This window comes from Helicoverpa zea, chromosome 14, assembly GCF_022581195.2.
Source record: "Helicoverpa zea isolate HzStark_Cry1AcR chromosome 14, ilHelZeax1.1, whole genome shotgun sequence".
In the NCBI taxonomy this organism is placed as follows: Eukaryota; Metazoa; Arthropoda; class Insecta; order Lepidoptera; family Noctuidae; genus Helicoverpa; species Helicoverpa zea.
The window spans coordinates 9,455,750-9,471,064 of record NC_061465.1 but is presented as its reverse complement, the minus strand read 5'-3'; the positions used below and the strand labels follow the sequence as shown (position 1 = coordinate 9,471,064).

Here is a 15,315-nt window from a genome sequence, read left to right as displayed (position 1 = left end):
CAGTTCATCCTTCAGCAAAATCCTTCGCCGTGTGAGAGGAGGCCTGTGCCCAGCAGTGGGATGATAAAAAGGCTGTAACAGAACAGTTCATAAAAAAAATAAGGTATAGAAGTTAAAAAAAAAAACATTTACGAACAGAAAATATTATCATAGCAATCGACAATGGCACCGAATATAAATAATTAGTAATGGATAAAGTCCTACGAAAAAACCTATTCCATGTTGTCATCATCAACAACACAGCTTATTAAAGCAAATTATGTACTTCAACAAATTAATTTCACATTTATTTCAGAATAGGTCTATATTACGCCAATCCGAAAACATAAACAGGATACCACACACTCATATACGAGCCATTAATTTAATTAATAACGTCTCTTGCTTCTATATTTACTGCATCATACATAAACGGCTCACAAAATTAACACTTCAATTAGCCACACAATATTCAACCTTAACATCTGAACTTTAAGGGTCATTGGAAGTGTAAAACAGCTGGTTTTATCAATAGAGGTTGGCTACCCACCAAACCAGTTGCATGGAGGTTTTGCAAGCTTTGCTAGTTAGAAAAATACCAGGAAATATGAAGCTTTTATGAAAACTACTGTTGAGCGCATAAATCCGGGTCGACAATAAGTTTATGTATGAATTTTTGCTTAATTAATTTTGAGGATATTCATTAAAAACTGGGATGTTCGATAACTTTATGGAGAAATGCAAGGATTACCTACAAGTTCGTCACGTGTTTATGAGAATTTCGATGGAGAATTCAATTAAGATAAAATACAAATACAATGAAATAGCAAAGCTTTCCTATAGTTCCATGATTCAAAGGCACCCATTCAGAAGTTAATACACCTAATTCAAAAAAAAGAAAAGTAAACAAATGATAATTCATTAACACAAAAGAAACACGCTGTCAAAGCATTTCCAATTCCTTTTTTTTTGCCAAAACTCCCGAAATAAGTTGGTTATCTCCCCTTTATCTTTTTCCTTTTAATAACATCCCAATTTTGGAAAATTTTAACAACAAAAGATTTTCGGTCCTTATAGTCTCGGTACAGAATGGTTGCTAGGATACGGCACGGTTAACCAAAGTTCTAATTTTACCCCGTTTGATAAAGATTTGGTTAAATACGCTTCAAATACATCAACGTTTTTGTGTATAATGAGATTTTCAGATGAAAGTGTCTAGGTAATAATTAGTTAAACGCTTTTTGAAATTAATTTTAGGTTAGGGGTAGAAAACATAGGATATCGTGATGCAAATGGGCCAAAGCTGAACTCTAACGTTTCATATTTTACAACTACATTTATTGTAATTGTTTATTATATCTTTTATATAATATTATGTTGTGCAAAATATAAAAAAAAATATTGTCATCAATTTATTGATCATCAAAAACCCTCAAAAAAGTTATCAACTGTATATTCCGAGTTTATTGAAAACTGTTTTCCTCTCATTAAAGCTGGAGATGAAATATTAGTTGCAAATATCCAATTGATATTACTTATAGCTATGGATTAGGACTTGCGATCGCAGAGAGCCATCAAATGAAAGCAAAGCAGTTTTTGCGCGTTGGTACAAGTTATTGACGCCCTGTTAGAAAAATGTATAAGGAACAAAGGCATTTTAAAGGAAGATTTTTAGCGTCCTTTTCTAGTCCTAGTAGTCTAGTGTTTCTAGTCCCTACAAACACGATTTTGATTTTTACTTTTTAAAACTAAAACGTAACTAAAAAAACTCCGTACAACAAAACGTCTTCATTTACATATTTAAAATTTATTGAATTAAAAGATACCTTTTAATTTAGGGAATATAGAATTTTATTTAAATTCAATTCGTAGCATTCTGTAGCTTCCACCATACATTTATTTGGTGGGTACTGAACGAGCAATATTCTAAACTTGCTAACTAACAGGTACAAGCAATTAGCAGCAGTTTACTCGCTTCATTTTCACAAGGATTAAATAAAATACTGTGATGAACTTTTAATTGGCGGTCCTGTGTTAATATTTTAGCTAAATATAATTATAGTTCGGCCATTCAGAGAATGCGTTCCTGACACGTCGCGATTGAACTGACGACGTAACTTTGCAATGGCGTTGCAGTTACGATAAAAATATTTTTGCTGGTTGTTTACCGTTTTAACAATTGAGGAGCATTAAAACAACATTATTATATCAATAATCAATGAATGTAGTTACGTCGTCAGTTCAATCGCGACGTGTCAGGAACGCATTCTCTGAATGGCCGAACTATAGTGCAGTGAATTTGCTACGGATTTTGAGTTTTGTGAAGCGGCTAATTGAATGGGAAATGTTTATGATAAGAATTAAACAATTTATGATTTAAACAGGAAAATGTATGAATGTGTCATTCGTTGCACCATATTATGAAATCTTAAATACACTGTAATAAAATTGTACATATATCACTTAATTAGCAAAAATGAATGAAAATGAAGCTCACAATACCAGAAAAGGGAACAAAAAGCAATAAAAAAATACAAAAAGATTTCTAGCAGAGCGTGGTTTCGATCCACGGACCTCTGGGTTATGGGCCCAGCACGCTTCCACTGCGCCACTCTGCTCTCGTTACAGAGTAGCGAAATTAGCGTAGAGTAGTCGCTGCTATTATCTCGAGTGCGCATGCGGGTGACGTCACACCGTTGCGCGTCTATTACATCAGCCAACAAGCGATAATGAACTTTACATTGCTTCTATTTAAGACTGTTATTTATAGAATGCCTTTTGTAATAGAACGCTTGTTACTTTTTTTTCGTCCAATGTACGATTTTTTCAGTCCACATGTAGTCTTGTATTTACTTCTCAGCACGTGTTTGCTTAGTGATTATTTCCTCATAACATAGACTTATCAATATCGCTTATCAGTTTAGGCTTATTCAACCGGTAGTTTATTGCAACTTGATCTATTGAACAATATTCATTCTTATTTTTTAAGATTCGAAATCTAATAAGACTTGCCTTACCGTGTGGTTTTAGTTAGATAAATATTTACGTTCTTTTATTCGTAGTTTATTTGCAGTTTTCAATCATAGTTTTTGTTATTATGAGACAACTATTGCAAATTGCTCAAGGCAAGTTTAAATATTAAATTTAAATTTATATCTCAAATCCCTAATCCTGAATCTATTGCCATTTTAAATAAAAAAATATTCATGAAAAAGAATTACAATAAAATACGTTCAACTTTGGGAACAAATGTTTTCTTAGCCATGTGTAGACACATGAGGTGCTACATGGGCACTTATAACCCTGTGTCCGACACAACCGACAGCCGTAAACACAAACAGAGCAAGTGAGGGTTAATTACAGAGCGTGACATGCCATATACCTACCATGTATTAAATCCCCAGTTATCAATCTATTATCATACTAAATACGATTTAAATACACTCAGCCATAATGCCGAGTTTTGTTTAGTTATGTTTTGCAGCTTTGTCGGGAAAGTTTAAACTTACCTTCTCATCTATATGAGACCTAAGTACATGTACCTACGTACAATTTTATTTGTAATATGTATGTTATATCCAACTGTAGACACATGGGCACATATAACCCTGTGTCCGACACAACCGACAGCCGTAAACACAAACAGAGCAAGTGAGGGTTAAGTACGAGCGTGACATGTCGTTTTGTAGCCGGACCGCTACCGTCATTTTTAACGGGTTAGGATTGTTTATGTAACGCTGTGACAGTATTTTCGTAAAATAATTTTTATATTTTTGTTGTTATTTAGCTCAATTTAATAAAAATATTAATTAAAAGATGAGAAAAAAAGTACAAAGAGAATTAAATTCAATAATGCTTCAAAGGATTCATTTATTTTAAGAAAATAAAAGGAGATTGGGTAACAACGTAATTAATTAAGAAACTGTTTAAGGTTAACATTAATTAAATAAAATCTCATACTTAACTACTGTGTAACATTGTAACAAAATCACTTCAAAGAACAATGTCAGACGTCCATAGTAACTTAGGCTCAATAAAAATATTTCATGGACAGTGAAAATTCTTACAGTTTTTTGTGTAGTTTAATGTCAGAAGCTTTTCTATGTTTTCCACTTTTGCATTGAACTTCTCAAAACCAAATTATTAATAAAACGAAAAACCTGAACTCGATAAACAAAATAATTACTTATTAGCATGATATTTTTTTCGAAAAGTTCTAGATAACAATTAAATATTTTATAAGAAGTTAGTATTTTATATTTAAATTGTTGTAGTAAAGAACTTTGTGCCCGTGAGAATTTAGTTTTAAAAGTTGATTGGGTGGGCCGAAACCTGACATTGTTCTTTAAATAAAATCTTTCATCATTCGGGTTCGCTGATTAATTTATATTTATTAAATACATTAATTTAAACGGTTAATAACATACTGAATTGTTACACAATCAAACCAATATCATACCACATTCAAAAATCACCTCTCAATCAATCACACAGGGTTCCTTTTTCCACACCACCATCCTTACAGGGTGCATGCATCAAAGTAATGTATCCAAAATTAAAGTGGCCCTCCAATTTCCGCCTAAAAATAACAACACCTGTCCCATAAGCGCCCCCTGGTGGGTAATGGCGTGAAGATTTATCTTTTGCCACATGGAATTTTAATGTCATATGTACTGGTAAAAGGACATACGAAGAAATGGTGTGTTAATGGGGTTTTGTGGTCTGGTGAAAGGTATTTTTTTGGTGGCTCGTTATGTATAGGTTTTTTGTTAATAAATCAATCTAAAAAATCGTTTAATATTTCAAGAATTCAAGGAGATTCAAATGACTAATTTCTGATTTGAAATTAACATCCCAGAAACATAACATAGTATTAGGTACAATGCAACGAAAATATTGTTTCTTTATGTAATAAATAGGGACCTATTTGTACCCAATATACTTGCAGTAGGTTAAGTACAGCCTCAAACAAAAACAGCAACATTCAATTAACAAAACGAAACCACCCAACAACCGAACGCAAAAGCAATTGTACTGTAATGCAACAGAATTATTAATTACCTGCGAACGTCATATTCAGTGGAGATAAACTCACATGACTAATGAACCAGTACTAATGTCCGACAGAATATGACCATGGGTACGTTCGACAACCCATCACTTCCACTTCATTTCTCATGTCATTCCCAACCATGGAAATATGGCCAGCCTAATTTGGTCCCCCATTTTCTATCCCCTAACTAAATCCTCGCTTATTAAAGCATTTATTAAGGGTCATTGGAGGTCTATATACTTTTGGTAGTAAGCAGAAAAATCCAGTTTATCTTGGACTTGGTGTTCGTTAAGATTGTTAGAGTACAACGATAAAAGTGAGTGTACGAAGGGTCTTGGTAAATTGGCTACTGAAACCAGCCGGTCGGAAACTCACGATAATGTAGTTGAATTATGGATTTCAGATCTCGAAGTTAATTTCTTCCAGTTTGATATTTCATTAGGTACATGATTTTGCAATGGGATCTGAAATAATGTTTATTGTTTCATAAATTGTTGGGGGGCTTCTGTTTTCGAACAAATTACTTTGAGCTTGTTAAAACTTACTGTTACTTACTGATCAAAGGATCATTATTTAAGGCTCATTCTCTCAAACCCAATGTCCCTTCATTGTCCTAATTAATACTAAGTTTATTTATCTAGACGACAGTTTGCAGTCCTGCGGACACATGAACTGCATAGCAAAACATACTTCTACTAAAACCCAGTCTCCCAAAACATTGAAACCTACCCCACCTTAAGCCTAGAGTTTAGATCATATTTGTAGCCCACAGTCTCCCAGGGCAGCCTCCAACACGTCTGCAAACAATCAATATGCTAATTTAGTTAACCAGCCCTCAGGTGGCCACTGTACCACGTTACATACAAATTTGGACGTTTCAAACCATTGTGTTAGCAACCTGATTTAGTGCCTATTCAGTGTGCACATTGGTAAATACTGGGCAATGCGTAGTCAATGAAATTAAGCGTAAATTTCGCGTCAATATTTGCTGATGAAGTAATGTTGGTGCTGGACTAGGTAATTGTGATTTAAATTAGCATGTGGATTGTTTAAGCACTGTTCAAAATAAAGAATCTCTTAAAATAACAATAATAAGCAAAAGTTAAAATAACTTATGCATAACGCTTTATGCAGTACAACCATTTTGATGGTATCTAATTCATTACATGAAAAATAAAATTATAAATTTAAAAAAACCCCCGACCCAAAAAAGTACGCAATAATTATGACAAAAGGTTAAAAACGCTAAATCCTATAAAAAGCAAAAAATAACTTTTAACACTACGTAAACTAAATTTTTTCGTGTCGGGGGACCGCTCTAATTCATTACTTTAGATACGTGTTTTTTTTTTTTAACGAATGTTGTAACTAGGTAGGTATCATTTGATTTATGTAAGTATTTATGAAGGTAAAAAGCGGTCCCCCGACACGTCAAAATTTAGTTTACGTAGTGTTAAAAGTTATTTTTTGCTTTTTATAGGGTTTAGCGTTTTTAACCTTTTGTCATAATTATTGCGTACTTTTTTGGGTCGGGGGTTTTTTTAAATTTATAATTTTATTTTATTTCATGCTTTTTAAAAGAGCTCCTTAATTTTTCCTTCTTTCATTTAATTTATTTTATCTTAAGATGGGGTCGCTATATGCGATCTCGGCCAAAGGAAGCTGTTTAACAATCCTCATGACAAACTGGATCTGGGAGAATTGCACAGATTGAGAAACATTTGGACATTCTAGATTTTCAGCAAAAATATAAATCGGTTTATCCGTTTCATTCCGGCATTTCAGGGTTTCATCCGCCACATCCCATTTCCAGCATCAGGTTCTCGTCAATCAGAAACATGAAGAGAACTTGTCAAGACAAATTCAACGAGCCCAAACTCGATGGGTTTACTAAAAGGCAGTTCAGGGTTACGTCTCCTACCTTCGTGCCCTAACAGCAGACCAGCTCAGTGGTTCCAAAAGACATTAGTGTTTCAAATTTCAGATCCCACATATACTTGCAAGTAAACTGATCGTGTAACATTCCTATCACATCTAGCAAACGAGCTGATGACCTTGAAGACCTGAACCGATTTCCACCAAACATAGCTAAGAACACTCCCGACTGACATACCTTTTAAACAAAAAAAACCGCATTACAATCGGATCATCCGTTTGGGAGCTACGATGCCACATACACACACACACACACACACACACACACAGACATGTCAAACTTATAACACCCCGTCGTTTTTGCGTCGGGGGTTAAAAATCAGACCGTGAATACAATAATAAAAAACACTCATGGCCTTACTACAAAAACTTTAACCACTGTTTTACACTTGTCTAAAAAAAATGTGGCTCCAAAATGAACCATATGTCAACGTCATAATTTGACATTTTTTTAGACAAGCCTTAAACTGACGTTAAAAAGTTTTTGTGGTAAGACGGTCAATATTTAAATATTTACAACATCCAACTTCGTTCATTCTCCCTAGAAACCACCAGAGTATAAAAACTTCTCTGACTCCGTACAAAAAGTATCATCAAGGGCCACAGTTCATTTCGCAATACTGCTAACTGCGTTCCAGGAATGCACAAAAATCATAAAACTTTATTTCCTGTGCGGTCGTTTCGTGCACGCATCGCGCCAATATTTTTTTTATTTCTATTTCACGCACGTGGCGGCCATTTTAAATCCAAATGTAATTGAGAGTTATGTAAATGCGGCTCGGTCAGCCTGTTTACCATTTGCGCAGAATTTCGGGATTTGGAATTCTGTGAAAAGGGAATAAATGGCCGATCGGTGAGCAGTCGGAATGTGGGTTTAAGGATTGTATTTCGAAGATTGGATGAATTTGTTTAAAAAATTGGTCCTTGGTTTCAATTTTCAGGTCTTCCTTCGAAGTTAATTTAAAAAGCATTAGTAGTGAAGGATTAATCAAAAGTATTACCCTGTATTTTCCTCATAAATAATTCAAAATAATAGTTCTACCTCTATTAGGTTTCACAGACACCTATCAAAAAATTATCCCACTGTCCCGATCAATTTTTCCCGCGAACACTCAAGTAAAGTTGGCGCCATTATCTCGTGAGCGTTTTAAGCGCCATCTATAACAAGTTGGCTCTAATGGAGGTGTCATGTTACCTTCTCGAATAATGTCGTCCCACTTACTTTCGATGTTTAGCTCATTGTTCGAGGAATTTGTGGTAAATAATTCTTCTTTTATGGGCATAATTTTTTGATCGCTATTTTTGTTTTTAGCGTAGTAATTGTATTAAAATCTCCCGTCGTTATGTTCGCATCTTACGAATAAAGCATACTATTTACACTTTAAGAAACCTTGTCTTACTACCTACTGAAAACCTTGAATAGCGTAGGAGCACCAATTAATTGTCGAACCAATATAAACAACCCTAGACAATAAAAATACCCTAAATGAGAATGTCCAAGATTCCACCTGCATGCGTACTCCATGCAACCCTACGTCGGCACAAAATAAATCATTCATTAATTACAAACTAGTAGAGTTTTATTCAGAAGGTGATATACGATGGAAGTGTTATCACCTAACCCGCTAATTGTGTTTCTGCTGTTGAGTTATTGCCCACCGTGGGGCAAGGGCCGGGCAATAACTGCCCAGTGAGTACTTGAGGGCAGAAGGTTATTTGGGTAGACGATAGGAATAAAAACCTTAGAACGAATTGAATCAGAGTTCATACAAAAGTGCTCCATGTCCGTTAGTGGTCAAACTAATTTAGTTAGGATTTATATAGTAGGATTCATACACATGCTTGTGGCAAATAAATGATTCTATTCTATAGGTTTATTTTTCTTTCCTGTCTGAAGATCATATGGTGACATCTTCACTTGTAGTTAAGGCATCATAAGTTATTGGCAGTCCGTAGACTTTGAGGTTGATGAATACAAAAAGAACTCTGTGACTTATGATATCAAATCCAAAAGCTAAATTATGTTTTAATCTCTTAAGCGACACCTCTAAACTACTCTTTGTGACAGAGACCAATTTGACCTTCTGTAATTCCATACATTATCCCCTAACAGACCGGGGCGTCGAGACGCACCAATGGTTTATTCACAACGAGTTTTAATGCGAAAACTGTACAATCCGTGTGTTCGATTGAATACGTCATGCTTGTTTTTGGTGTTACGTGATGTAAAAACTTTTTGATGAGTTGTGGTCTGTGTTCCAGACTGTACTTTTGTGTTTTTTGTGAAGTGGGAGTAAATCGAATTGGTGATTAATGAGTTTTTGATAGACAATAGGCATGATGACAAATTTTTAAATTCCTTTGTATGATGTAGGTATACGTCTATTTTATACGGAAAATCATTAATTTTAAAAAAATGCGAAGTTTTTTTGTCAAATAATTGCATTTTTCTCTGTCCACTTTGAATCCGGCGCGAAAACGCTTGTCAGTGTCATGCCGTCACTTGTGACGTCACGCCTTGGGTTGACAAGATGCAAGTAAACAACGCTCGTTCGATAATTAAGTTTTTTTGTATTATTAAATATGAATTCGAAAGTGTATAAGTGGTGTGGGGTCCCCCAGTGTAAGAACACATCCATAACAACTCATTTTAAGTTATTTATGTACGTTTCTCTGGTTTCTCACATTAAAAAATACGAAAAAAGTGGCTTAAACTTGCAAGGCGAGATTCAAAACCAATATTGCCCAGTATTTTTTACCCACACCATTATTTTTGTGAAGATCACTTTGATGTAAGTTTTTACATAGTTTTCTAGATTCTAGTATAATATAGGTTTTGTACGAGGTCTAAATGGTAAAAAACCGGCCAAGTGCGACTCGGACTTACCCACGGTAAAAACCCGGTTACCCGGTTCCGTACCATAAAAAAAAAAACGTTTGTTGTATGGGAGCCACCCAAATTATTTATTTTATTCAAATTTTCAGTATTTGTTGTTATAACGGCAACAGAAATATATCATCTGTGAAAAATCCAACATGGACGGACGGACGGACGGACGGATGGACGGACGGATGGTCCCGTTTTACCTTTTGGGTACGGAACCCTAAAAAGGTGCACAACTGTCTGTTACTTTTACTTTACACATAGACATAATACATCTTTTTTGCATCCTAAAGATATCTTTATTTGATGCCAAAAACTCTCCTAGCATATATCGATTCTAGGCAAATTATCGTTGTTTGCCTAATCAATCCTTGCTTCATGATTCGTGTTATTTTATATTCGATTTTAATAACATTTACATTCAAATAGTACTCGTTATAAACAATTAATTAATGAAAACACAGAGATTCACAGAGGAAGTTTACAATACGAAATGTGACGTTTGTGCGAGTTTTTAATGCGTCGACCAAAAGGTGACGTCACGCGCTCTGATTGGTGTTCAAGATATCATGGCGGATTGCCTTATTTCGTAGTTTTATTTTATAAAAATAAATATTAATCACATTATTAAAAAAGAAAACAATGCGCGTTTTATATTCCGAGCTTCGACTTTTATTTAATAAGTATAATATTTTAATGATTTTTAATTACTGTCATCATGCCTATTGAAGAGTGATACTTTTGGGTGTGATATCAGGTATAGGATTACCTGTAGTATAAACTATAAAGCTATATAACTATATTCGTAATATATACAAACTTAAAAAGAAGCCTTTGTATGTTTGTAGGTCCGTTTCCCGGAGTAAAATATCTTGAAAGTATTTGAATGTACAAAAAAACCTGAGAAATGATGTAAGACCGACAGAAAGTAGTACTTTAAATCCATTATTCTTTTATCCTTTTTTACATTTCAATCGTTTTTATTAACATACTACTCATTTTCGAGTGAAATAAATATTGAGTAGGTATATGCAACTACCAGTTAAAACAACAACCCTTCAATTTCAATCAAATAATACCCAAAGCAACCCTTACAAAACGCCCCATTATCAAACAATACAAACATTTATTGGTCAGACTATAGAAACTATTGAATACAGAGAAAACTTTTCAATGGAAATTCAGGTGGGACGGTCAAAAGGATAATATATTTCACGAGAGTTGAATCGGAGACCGGCCAGTGGCAGTGATAAAGGAATATATTTTGTTAATAATAATAATAATAAGCCCCGCAGGGCATCTGAGGCGGATGACGGGGAGTAGCGACCCCGCGGGGCTATATATCCGAGTGCTCCAGGGAGAGTATACTGTCCCCCACCTCCGGCTTGCCGGAGTGAAGCATGACGAGGGATAGGTCTCTCGCCTCTTGGCTTGCCTTCATCGGCCGGTCAGAGTGGAGTCGCTAGAGCAAGGTTAGTCCTGCTCGGAGGGTAGGTGCCTCGTGGTAAGTGGCGAGTGGGCCGGTGATGCTGGACCCACAGGGAGCGCGTGATCTGTGTTTAAAGTCCGCCGAGGTATCCTCACCCTTCTCAGCCGCTCATGTCCCTGTTGCCCTCTTGTTGCTTTTCAGTGACTGATTCCCGGGGGCCCAGTAAGTGAGTTGGCGAGTCTCCACCTGCCATTTTAACATGTATTTAATACATTGTCATCGGCAGGTGCCATAGTTCCCGTAGTTTCCCCATTCCTAGTCCATTAGCATCCCATCACAATAGCCTAAGTAGTTTTCATCCATAGTTAGCAATAGTTTAGCACAGAACCGGGGATTGTCCTTGGGTACATTTCTATAGTGTATACAGGGATAATCGTCGGTTTTGTGTTACCATTTCATTAAAGTTGTCTCAAAAGGGCTTCAGCGTGTTGGCTTCGGCCCCACGTTCGCCTCCCAAAAATCCGGGACTCTATAGTCCCGAGGTCTGGTAGAGACATACAAGATAATAATAATAATAATAAGCCCCGCAGGGCATCTGAGGCGGATGACGGGGAGTAGCGACCCCGCGGGGCTATATATCCGAGTGCTCCAGGGAGAGTATACTGTCCCCCACCTCCGGCTTGCCGGAGTGAAGCATGACGGGGGATAGGTCTCCCGCCTCTTGGCTTGCCTTCACCGGCCGGTCAGAGTGGAGTCGCTAGAGTAGGGTTAGCAGCCCGCTCGGAGGGTAGGTGCCTCGTGGTAAGTGGCGAGTGGGCCGGTGATGCTGGACCCACAGGGAGCGCGTGATCTGCGTTTAAAGTCCGCCGAGGTATCCTCACCCTTCAGCCGCTCATGTACCTGTTGCCCCCTTGTTGCGATTTAGCGACTGATTCCCGGGGGCCCAGTAAGTGAGTTGGCGAGTCTCCACCTGCCATTTTTACGTGTATTTATTACATTGTTATCGGCAGGTGCCATAGTTCCCGTAGTTTCCCCATTCCTAGTCCACTAGCATCCAGTGGCGAAGGGTGGTTTAATGAAATAGGGAAGCCGCAGCAAAAAAAAAAACTGGGGGGGGGGGAGTACTCAGGGATGGGGGGGAGAGGTAATGGAGGTAATTTCTCAGTCCACCTTTTAGCACTGACTGAGAGACTGATAGTTTGAACATGTTTTCTCGAGGAATTCGGCAGATTATTAATATCTATAAAACTTTATTATCTTTAGTTAGGTATATTAACTACTAGAATCTGAGAAAACTTGGCACTAGAAACAATACATTTTAAGTATTTAATTTACAACGGCCTGTTAGCCATTGATATTTATCGTAGGTATTTATCCGTCAGGACGTTAGTAATTTTAATATAGACGTAATATTGGTAGGTAATTCACCCGAGCGGCGTGCCCGAGTTTTATAACACGTTTTTATTCTCAAAACTTAACCTTGAAAAATAAGTTCCTTCCTAAAGTAAATAATCTGTCGGAAAACAGTCTAATGCGATAAATGCTATCCTAGTTAAGTTTTAAAAGTAGGTACACTAAAAAGAAACCTGATGCCAACTGTCTACGTATCAAAATAACTCAATTCAACGTAGGTATCTCTATTTTCACTAGGTACACACACTGTAGTACTGTGTACTTCTTGTACTGAGTACCAGGTCGGTCACACGGTGCGATCGCGGGGATCAGTAGGGAGTAACGATACAGCCAACTACTTAAACAAAATTATATACTTGGTGAATTCAAAAAAAAAAAATCCCAACTGGGGTCATTAAATCGCGGAGAATCTTAACAGCGCGATTCAGGATTTGCATAAAAATGCACAACGCCATCTATGTTGACATAATGTAACTAAAACACTTCAACCAACATAAAATATTGTACACACACGAACTATGTTATTTCCAAATGATACACACACTATTAAATTCAATTAAATAATTCAACGAACAAATTGTTAATGATATTATCTAAAACAAAATAAGAACAATGAGAGTGAATTTGTCTGATTTGTTTGTTTACATATTTGAGAGCTCTAAGCGCTGTCACTCGCGCGTAGACAGATATAGCTACTCTACTCTTGACGCGTTCTTTCTCGTTCACTCGCGAGTTTTGAAAGCTGGAAGCCGCTCCGTGAGCCGGCTTACCGCTCGCCCATATGCCGCGAACATCGCGCGGCGCGGCGTGGATGACGTCACGCAAGCGTAGTTTTGTATGGCGGAGGAAGCCGCGGCTTGTTTAGTAGGAGCAAAATGTTTCAAGTAATTTATAGACAATTTTTTTTACGGTGGTAGGCGTTTTGTTATACCTACATATTTAAATTGTGCAGTTTAAATGATTATATTAATTATACCTATACCTATATTATAACTTATACCTATGCTTCTTTCTTGAAATTCGAAAGGGAAGCCGATGGGAATCGGCTTATAAGGACGCCTCGCCACTGCTAGCATCCCATCACAATAGCCCAAGTAGTTTTCATCCATAGTTAGCAATAGTTTAGCACAGAACCGGGGATTGTCCTTGGGTACATTTCTATAGTGTATACAGGGATAATTGTCGGTTTTGAGTCACCATTTCATTAAAGTTGTCTCAAAAGGGCTTCAGCGTGTTGGCTTCGGCCCCACGTTCGCCTCCCAAAAATCCGGGACTCTATAGTCCCGAGGTCTGGTAGAGACATACAAGATAATAATAATAATAATGTCGCGACACCTTTTCACACACGGTCGGTTAGCCCCATGGTAAGTTATTTTATTAACTTGTGTTATGGGTGCTAACACAACTGATAAACTACATATAGCTACATATATACATATTTATAAATACATATAGTAACACCCAGACCACGGCCAACAAGCATGCTCATCACACAAATATCGACCGAACCGGGAATCGAACCCGGGACCTCATGTTCGGCAGTCCGGCTTGGTGACCTTTGCGCCACAGAGGTCGTCGTGTTAAGGAACTGAAAATGTTAGAAATTCTAGCTGTTAGGTATGTGTAGATAGATAAAATACAATAAGGTTTTTGAGTATTCAGTGACCATTTTTAAGACTTCTCGTCTATCAGTAGTGGTTGACTGTCGTATCAATAAAATAATTATTTTTTCATGACTTTAATCTCTAAGATTCCTAAAAATCTAATAGAATATTCTGATTTGCATAAGTCGAAATGCTTTGACATTCAAACCACTAAGAAAGAACTTTCAAAAATTATATTATTGGAAATTCTAATACATTTTCTTCGAACGCAGACTGTAATCTCCGGTTCATCTGGATGAGACATGTTTCATAACCAAATTAGAAATAACAACCTTAAATATGAACTAGCTTTCGCCACAGATTACTAGTTAAGGAAATACTTCTTGCACGAAGTTAAAAAGTAACTTATGTTATTCTGAGCTACTAGCTTCTGCCCGCGGTTTCACCCGCATCCCGGATGGTGACAAAAACTCAAAATCCCATGTCCTTTTCCCGGGTCTAAGCTACCTCTCCTCCAATTTTCAGCGTAATCGGTTCAGCCATTCTTGATTTATAAAATGTGTAACTACCATGACTTTATTTTATAAATATAGAAGATATTATCTTCATAAAAATCCACTTGATAGTTTTAGCGTGAAAGAGTTACAAACATCCATAAATAGAAACTTTTGCAATTAATATTTTAGTAGGGTATCTATTTACTATAATTAACTACTACGAGTTCCCGTAGTTTCAGCATAGATTACAATAAAATAAATACCTACACAGAACGTATTCCGCTTGCACTTGCACAATGGATGCAACGATAAAGGTGCACCCAAATTGCAGTTTTATCGCGCGTCGCGATCTATGCGGGGCAGTGATCTATTGTGGTAATGTACTTCACGAGGATAGAATGTATATAAATACATAAATACATACATATGTATATTGGCCAATACAAAGAGATGTAGGTATTAATGCTGATAATGAACGTTTGTTTGGTTTCGTTAGACGGTTAAAATAGGTAATAAAACAG

General features: G+C 36.6%; 1 protein-coding gene and 1 non-coding gene across 5 annotated transcripts in view; both read right to left on the bottom strand.

Annotated features, from left to right (window-relative positions):
* Nucleotides 1-15,315, bottom strand: part of LOC124636497 (uncharacterized protein CG43867) — a 370,559-nt gene that overhangs the window by 153,874 nt on the left and 201,370 nt on the right. The window lies entirely within an intron of this gene.
* On the bottom strand, nt 2,526-2,597 carry Trnam-cau. Its single transcript has one exon. It is a non-coding gene; the product is annotated as a tRNA-Met (tRNA).